The sequence below is a fragment of the Panicum virgatum genome, chromosome 2K (assembly GCF_016808335.1).
Source record: "Panicum virgatum strain AP13 chromosome 2K, P.virgatum_v5, whole genome shotgun sequence".
Lineage (NCBI taxonomy): Eukaryota > Viridiplantae > Streptophyta > Magnoliopsida > Poales > Poaceae > Panicum > Panicum virgatum.
The window spans coordinates 16,676,329-16,685,068 of NC_053137.1; positions in this window are offsets into that span (position 1 = coordinate 16,676,329).

Genomic DNA, 8,740 nt, shown 5'->3' on the forward strand with positions numbered 1-8,740 from the left:
CGCCCTAGCCGATGTGGGAACCTTGCAAGGAAGACCACGTTGGAGTTCTGGAGCCCCAGTTGTGATCTTGTGATGTACTATCATTCATGGTGAAGTTATTTGTGTTTCCGAATGTTTAGCGACCATGTTCTCCTCTTTCGATTTCGTTCTTTTCTTTGGGTTCGCTTCATCCTAGATCTATTATCGAGATAGATCACTTAGCATGATCTTGTAGTCATGGTGGCTAGAGGTTCATGGCGGAACTACCAAAGGGGGTTCGACTTGCTTCAGGGTATCTCGTTGAAAGGGGTGGCGTCGTGACAGGCCGTTGCCACTTAGTAGGTTAGGTATCGAGGGATCGGATTGGAGATTTTGGGTTTAAAGAGGCTTTTCATTGAGATTCACATATATCTTACTTCACTTTATCTAGCTGGAACTACAACATATGCATGATCTAGGTGATCTAGATTGGTTATCTCTAACTTTCTCTTGCTACCTTCGGTGTTTGTCGTGTTTTTAGTAGATTAGATTCGTTTTCACCATCTCACACAAAGGAATCTCTATGCTAGTAGATTGTTTCTTGTTTCTTTGGTTCCGTGGATTGATAAACCTTGGGGGAATACTCTGAGGGAAAAGCTACACGAAACCGTGCGCTTGCGGTATATAAATCGGAGGCACTAAGGAGCGTCAACACATGCGCTGAAAGATGTTGGACCCTAGCCAAGCAAAATTCTGAATAAGAAAGCTGAGGCAAACGGGATACAATCAACAAAATATTATATACTTATTGGCCGGCATCGAGACGAGGAATTTTCCTCTGCGACATTGATCCGGGAGCCACCTTCCGTTTCTTGCTGTCGTCAGAATCAGCATTTGCAGAAGTCGGAGGCATACAATACCAGGATTTATATTTCTTCTGCAGAAAAAAGCTAATACTTAGTCAGAAGATCAAAAATGGTTGACTACAAGTACTCGACATGGTATCCAAAGCACGTACCCAGGCATTCTCGGGAGGATTTTGTGCCGAGAAGAGTGTTGGAAGCATCAAAGACTTGTTGAAGCTATCGAGTACTTTGCAGCATCTCTTTATTACTTCAGACTGAGCCATTGGTTCTAAGGACATCCTAGTGGGATCCTGCGTACCTTCATATCTAAAGGCAGGATGCTTCCGCACCTGGAGAGACTGCGTCCAGCGACTGATAAATGAGAAGACCACATGATCTCCAGTGACTCCCTTTTTCTTAATAATGGCAATCGCACGAAGAATGGTTTCAACTTGTTTGCCACCAAGTCCTCTACTCGACCAACTCTCCTGGACTTGGGGGGCACCAGCAGTCCTTTCTGGAAGTGGGGATTCAAAGTTCCCAATATGGAACCAGAATTTCTTCCATTCGGCTCCTTGACCCGCCGGATCATAAACCAAGTACTCGCCTCGGTTCTCAAGGCGGAGTACCAATTCACATCCCCCGACGAGGGTGGCATTGGTGGCTTTAGGGATTGGAACAAGGAAGAAGAAATGTTGGAAAAGGTGGAAATGGGGGAGAATTTAAAGGAATGCCTCACAGAAATGAGTAAAAATTGAAAGATGCAAGATGGATTGGGGAGTGAGATGGTGTAAATGAATTCCCCAAAACTGTAGAAGTCTATAGAAAAATTCTGAAAGGGAAAGAGTGAGACCACGTTCTACAAAATCGCGAAACATAATGGTCTCAAGGGTACCTTCCATGGGGTAATCTTCTCCTTCACCAGCGTGCCACTGGCTTACGCCCTGCTCTTGGAGGAGACCCATACTCTCCAACTCCCGGACCAGTGATTCAGACATCTTGCTTTTACGCCAACCTGTGGACATATTGGCGATCGTTCCCTCTTCAATCTTGGACTTGTTCTTCTTGGGAGCCATCTCACAGTCACGAGTTTTAGCTCGGGGGCTACGAGAGGGGCTTTTTGATTTTGACTGAGAAGAGGCGAATGTGAATCTGAGTTTGACGGCGGCCAGGAGTTCAAGGGGTAAAACCCTTGGAAGTTTTCAATCGGCTTTATACGGTCTTCAAGGGCAATTTTGTGAATATTTCGGATGCCAATGGATTCTTTTCTTCTCAGGGATGTTTTCAGTTTTTGCCACGAGTTTACATTGATTCTTAAATCTAAATGGAGGAATTTAAATTCAAGACTCGGGGGCTGCGGAATATGTGCATCAGAGATTTATTTTTCATTTTTTTTGGAAAATAAAGAAGCAAAAAGACTGAAGTGACCCTCAGCCTGATTCTGCGATTCAACCTAAGGCTCGGGGGGCTACTCCATATGGAGCGTGAGTACTTTGTGTACCATATATGATCAAGATTTCGGGGCTTGAGCACCTCATAGCCTCGGAGCAACTACAAGTACTTGGAGGATTTCTCGGCGCATCAGAAGGAAGACCCAGAAGCAACCAGAAGGATGTTCTGACTACTTAAAGTACTCGAAGACGCCGTCCAAGTACTCGACGCCTGCAGAACTCGGCTACGAAGAGCTCGGGGGTTTGTCAGACCCGGGACAGCGGGACTGCTCACAGGCATAGAATGTTCTAGAGTAAGGGATAGCTCACGGATGTACCTTACCTCTTTTGTAACTACCCGAATAGGCGTAGTACTAGCTGCAGTACAAGGAAACTACCCGATCGTGTTGTAGAAGGACTCCAACTGTACTCAGCTAGGACTTTCTATGTAACCCTGTCCCCCTGGATATATAAGGGCGGGCAGGGACCCCCTCGAAACGCATCTACACCTAAGGCAATACAAACCACCACACAGAACGTAGGGTATTACGCAACTCGCGGCCCGAACCTGTCTAAATCTTTATGTTCCTTGCACCATCGAGTTCCAGAGCAGTCGATCCCTACCTACAAATCCTACTGCTAAGAGTATCCTTGAGTAGGCTTGGCGGTAAACACCGACAGTACTCGACCTATGAAGAGACAAGATCTCTATTTTTTCAAGAAGGAATCATCATTCACAAAGACTAGTCGACTACTGCGGTACTCGACTAATAAACAAGTTCTCCAAATTCCTAGAAGAAACTATCCATCCACGAGACAACAGGCAATTCGACTACTATGGTACTCAAGGAAACAACTCAAGACAGCCAACGACAAGCTTCGTGAAAAGGCAACCAGCCGATCGGCCGTCAACTAAAAAAGAAAAAGTAATATACATCGGAATATCAAAAGTATTGCGGTGGACACACAACCACACAAAAGCCAAAAGAATATTACAACAATTGTTCAAGCCTCTGGCGCCGGCTCCAAGCCACTAATAACCCTATCAGCGATGGGTTTCATCTCCACGACACTCAGAGAATCTCTCCTCTGAACAGCCAAAGGCCACCCCATCGCCAATAACGGACAAGTTCGCAGACGGAAGAAAGGATTTAACCAATCCTAAGGCATGAGCCAAGTAATCCCTAGAGGTGTCGGAGAAGAAGCTACTGAGTCGTTGGGGGGGCTTCACGAAGACGCTCCAGCAGACTCTTCTCACCAGCTCCCTCATCCTCGACCATGTCAACGACTACTTTAGCATCCACCTCAAGATCAGCCAGCTGCTGGGACAACTCCTTGATCTGCCTCATATCGCTGACCGTCTGCTTGTCAACATCAGCCTTGATCTTGGTCAGCTTCTCCACAGCATCTACGTGACGATACATAATATTTTTAAGATCAATCACCAGTTCATCCCTTTGCAACAACAAGCTTTTAAGCTCAGTCAAAGCAAGGAAAATATGAGCACAGAAGAAGCTACTCGAAGAACACAAGAATCAAAGAAGGAAAATAATACCTTTCTTCTCCTTGGCAGCAGCCTTGGCCTTCTCTTGCAGCTTGGAAGCTTTATCTTTCAGAATAGAATTGTCCTGCTCCAATGCTTCGACCCGGGCCTCCAGAAGCCCGACCTTTTCCGACTGCTCCTGAGAAGACTTCTCAAGAGCAGCCATCTTCGCAAGCTGCTCCGCCTGGTCATTGGTCAATTGGAGACTCTCTCCAGTTTGCCGAAGGAATTCGGCTTGTTCAGCGACTTGCTTAGCCAGATTCTTTCAATAAAACACAGTCAAGACAGAGTACTCGACAACTCAACAAAAGAACTCGAGTACAAGAGATTCTCACAACAAGAGAAGAATGACAACCCAAAATCCCCTGGACCACAACAGTCGACTCCGCGACTGGCTTCGCCACCTCCTGCCGCGGCATCTCCAGAAGGACCAGATCAACGCTGGCGGCAGTCGCAAGAATCTTCGGCTCATCTTCAGTCCGTTTCTCTGAAAAATACAAAGATATCAGCAAAAGCATAAAAGAAAACTAGTCGATCATAAGAAGCCACTCACTAGTGTCAGCAAAAGGCGACTTCTTGCTCACCTCCCCGGTGACCAGATTCTCCATCGTGCCAGCAGCAAAATCGCCCAACCGATCATCATCCTTCGGCGGGCTGGGTGGAAACTAGGCAATATTATTAAGGGAATCAAAGATTCCCTTCTCCAACTCATCAATCCCAAGAGCATCTGGATTGCTACAAAACAAGAGAAGTACTCGACACTTCAAACACAAAAACAAAGAAAGCAAAGACAAGCAGCTGATCAGTTGCACTTACTGAGAAGAATGCTTCAGCACTAATTTCTTCGGCTTAGTAAACTTTGGGATACCGCTCAGCCCCGAAGCACTCTACCCCTTGGCAGAGCCACTCCCGCCGGACTCAGCCAGCGCAGCGGGAGTCGTGACGGCAGGGCTCACAACAGAGCTCACCGACTGCCTCTTGGAAGGAGAAGGAGGCCTAGGAAGAAGAAAAATCTTCAAAATACCAAATCAAGACTCCAGAAAAGTACCAGCTCGTACTCACCTATCACTGCTACCAGCAGAAGCGGCCTTCCTCTTCTAAGTCCTCCCTGACTCGATAGACGGCTCGTCCACCGCCACATCACGGATATCTGACGCCGTCCGACTAGCCGACGGACCTACACAAGAACCAACACAGATCAATCAAGAATCCAACGGTTCAATTGAACAAAGATGCAAGACAAAAGAAGTTAGATGCACACTTGAATCAGTATGCGCCAGAGACGGATCTTCGGGCAACGGAGGCCTACTCTGATAATTTTAGGGGTCAATCTGCACGAAATTCACTAACTCAACTCGACTACTCGACAAAAGTACTTGATCAAAACTACAGTCGACTACTCGAAGCAATACCTCCCGAGGACACTTGCCAGCACTGAAAACCCCAGCAATATTGGCCTTTCCAAGCACATTTTTCAGCAGTGGCATCACCCGATCCTTCAAATCATCCTCAGCAATCTTGGGCTGACTGAAGCGGGTAGGATCCGTCTCTCCGGTAAATTGAAAGCCCAAATGGACTCGCAACTGCAGTGGTTGAATCCTCCGTTTCGACCAGTGCGCAATCACAGAGGCACCGCAAATCCGGTGATCTGCCTTCAACCTTTCAATTTCCCCGAGGAGAAAATTGACTTGATCTGCATTGCCGCCCCTGGAGTTCCAACTAGGCTTCTTCACAAGGGGGCCAGGTGTACGAAGAGGAAGAGAAGAAGAAAGATTCCTAACGTAGAACCACATCTCCTTCCAGTCGATGACTTTGTCACTCAAATCATAGGGGATGTACCTCAGTTTCCTCCCCTGGCGAAACTACAACCCGGCCTCCCCCAACTATATCTACCTTATAGTCGTTGGGATGAGGTTTTAGATGAAAGAAATACTGAAACAAGTCAAAGTGGGGCTTAATCTCCAAGAAAGCTTCACAAAGATGAACAAAATCGAGATGTGAAGGATGGAATTAGGGGTCAAGTGATGCACTTGAATCCCCCAATGGTGAAGGAGGCCCCGGAAGAAATCAGAAACAAGAAAGCCGAGGCCCCGAAGAATGTAAGAAAGGAAAACAACAGATTCGTCCGTTCCCTCATGAGGAAAAAATTCCCCATTGGAACGCCTCCAGTGGATCATGATCCGGGGTTGAAGAAGATGCTTCTCCACAAGATCCAGAAGATGGGAGTCGGTACACTTACTCGACTTCCACCCTTGGACCTCCGCCTTGCCTCTGGCAGTGTCGCCTCCCTTCGCCTTCGATGCAGATCTCTTTGGCGCCATAGGAACAGGGAAACACGGATTCTCTCTCGCTTCACGCTCGGGGGCTAGCGGTGGCTAGTTTCTCGCGGCACTCAGAGGCGAGAGCAGATGAGTTTGGCGGCGGCAGAGAAGACGAAGGAAGCGTGCTAAACCTAGATTTACTCGAACTATTAAATAAGCAGAACCAGTGGCAGTATGGTAAATAACTAGAAGTTCAAAGGTCACGAACCAAGTTCTTAGAGTTATTTCAGCCAACAATCTCGGGATTCGCTCCAAAGGAACAAGAATCAACACGAAGAAGAAAATCTGACTCCAAGGATTACATTCCAATATAAGAAAATACACAGATCTGAACGGTTTCATCACTCGAAACCACTCAATCTCAACTACAAAGAGGCCAGCTCCAGGGCTGATACAGAGTAATCCACTCAATCCCAAAGGAGAGTAATCCACATTCAGGGAGGAAAAGGCTTGTTGTAAGAAGATATGCATGATCAAGAACATCGCAAATCCTCTTCTTGCACCTGCTCTTCTCCCTGATAGGTTTTGCAACAAAAATAATGTCATCTCTCCAGAAGCCATCGAGGGGGAAACCACTAAAATTTTCACCCAGACAATGGCTCCAATAGACTGCAAAGGCTTCTAACACAGCTTCCACTATCAGCCCACCAGGTGCAAGACGACCAGGATGGATCAGCCTAGAGAAGCAAGGCCGGCAGCCATGGAGATAGCTAGTGTTTTTGCTGCTCACAAATACTCTTCTAGCACCTACAAAGACAAATCAACTACTTCCATCGGGAGGTCGAGTACTCTCCAGCGAAGAACTCCACTTGGAATCCATAGCTACAACTGCAAGATTGAAGAAACAAGTGCCACAGACCCTGCTTAAATAGAAGAAGCAGCGGAGCCTCACTACCCCCCGTGACACCAGAGGACAGGGCAGGTCACGGGCAAAACAGAAAAGATTCCACAGCAGTACTCGCCATGTGAACCCATGGGTACACAGTACACCGCACAATCACCCCTTCAGAAGATTCGCCGCAGTACTACTAATTTCAGAAAGATTGCAGAGGACATGATACGATATCCTGGACCCTTAACACCAAATCACGGATTTGAATTAAAGTCTCGGGGGTTGCGGGATACGTGTCATAAAAGGTAACTTTTTTTCAAAAATACCTCGAGCTCCGAACAAAAATCCGGAGGACCCAGAAGACTGAGTTAACCCTCAGCCTGATTTGTTAAATCAAACTAAGGCTCGGGGGGCTACTCCATATGGAGCGCGAGTACATCGCGCACCATATATCAAGACGAATTGGGGGCCTGAGCACCTCATAGCCTCGACGTAGCCAAAGAAGCACTCGAAAGATTACTCGAAGCACTCGATGAACTCCGAGGATGGTCAACCTGCTCCAAAAGCATCTGAAGCACTCGTTGCCCGGACAGAAGTCCAGAAGCTCTCGAAGCGCCCGAACGAACATCTTCAGAAGCACTCGACGCCTGCAGGACTCGACTACGAAGAGCTCGGGGGCTTGTCAGACCCGGGACAACAGGACTGCTCACAGGCGCGGAATATTCTAGAGTAGGGAATAGCACATGGATAAGCCCTGCCACTATTGTATCTACCCGAATAGGAGTAGAACTAGTCGGTGCACTCGGGAACTAGCCGAACTTCTCGAATTAGGATCTTAACAGAACTCGACTAGGACTTTCCATGTAACCCTGTTCCCCCAGATTGTATAAGGGCGAACAGGGACCCCTCCAAAGGAGGACGAGACACATCGAACAACACCTAAGGGAATACAAACCACCACACAGGACGTAGGGTATTACGCTCCGGCGGCCTGAATCTGTCTAAATCCTTGTGTCCCTTGCACCATCGCGTTCTGATCCCGGCGAGTCCCTGCTCATAACCACTTTCCTCGGGATACCCCTCGTAGAAACCGACGGTAAAACACCGACAGTGACGTACGCGTGTTTGAACATTCTTTCGGACAGATTTCTGGTGCCAAGAGAAGTGCAGATGATATCTTCTTTTACAGAGTAATAAGGCCAGCTGCAGATTAGAATTGATTCGGATCCAAAAGTGTGTGCAAGCTCAAAGCTACTTTTTTTTTGCAAATAAAGCTTGTTGATTCCCGGGATAAATCTACCGGTTAACTCCTAAAATAAATTTAGAAGCATAAGAATAACAATGATGGTCAGGTTTGACCATAGGAAACCTTAACAGTTGAGCAATGCTCAGTTTGCAGCTCAAAGCTATTTTGCCTCAAAGCATGAGTCTCCATCAATACATAAATAAAAGAAATAATAAAGAGACAATTCTACAATGAATTGACCAAGTTTGACCATGAAGTTCATTGTTTTCCAATATGATGGTCGCTCCATACCATCCATCTCCTTCCTATTGGTAACACCATCTATCAGAAATCACAACTTATACATATTATTTCTTAGGATATTGAATACTGTCAACATGTTTATGGCATCGCTATTTGAAAGTTTACTAACGGATTGTGACAACATATCATCCCTGTTGTCTCCATTGGCTAAGTACTCATGGAAAAGAGACGATATCTTATTTTCTATGTCACAAAACATAATTATGCGATCAAGACGTTGCCTCATGAAGTAGTCGTAAAGGTGAATGTTCTCTTCTTTCTC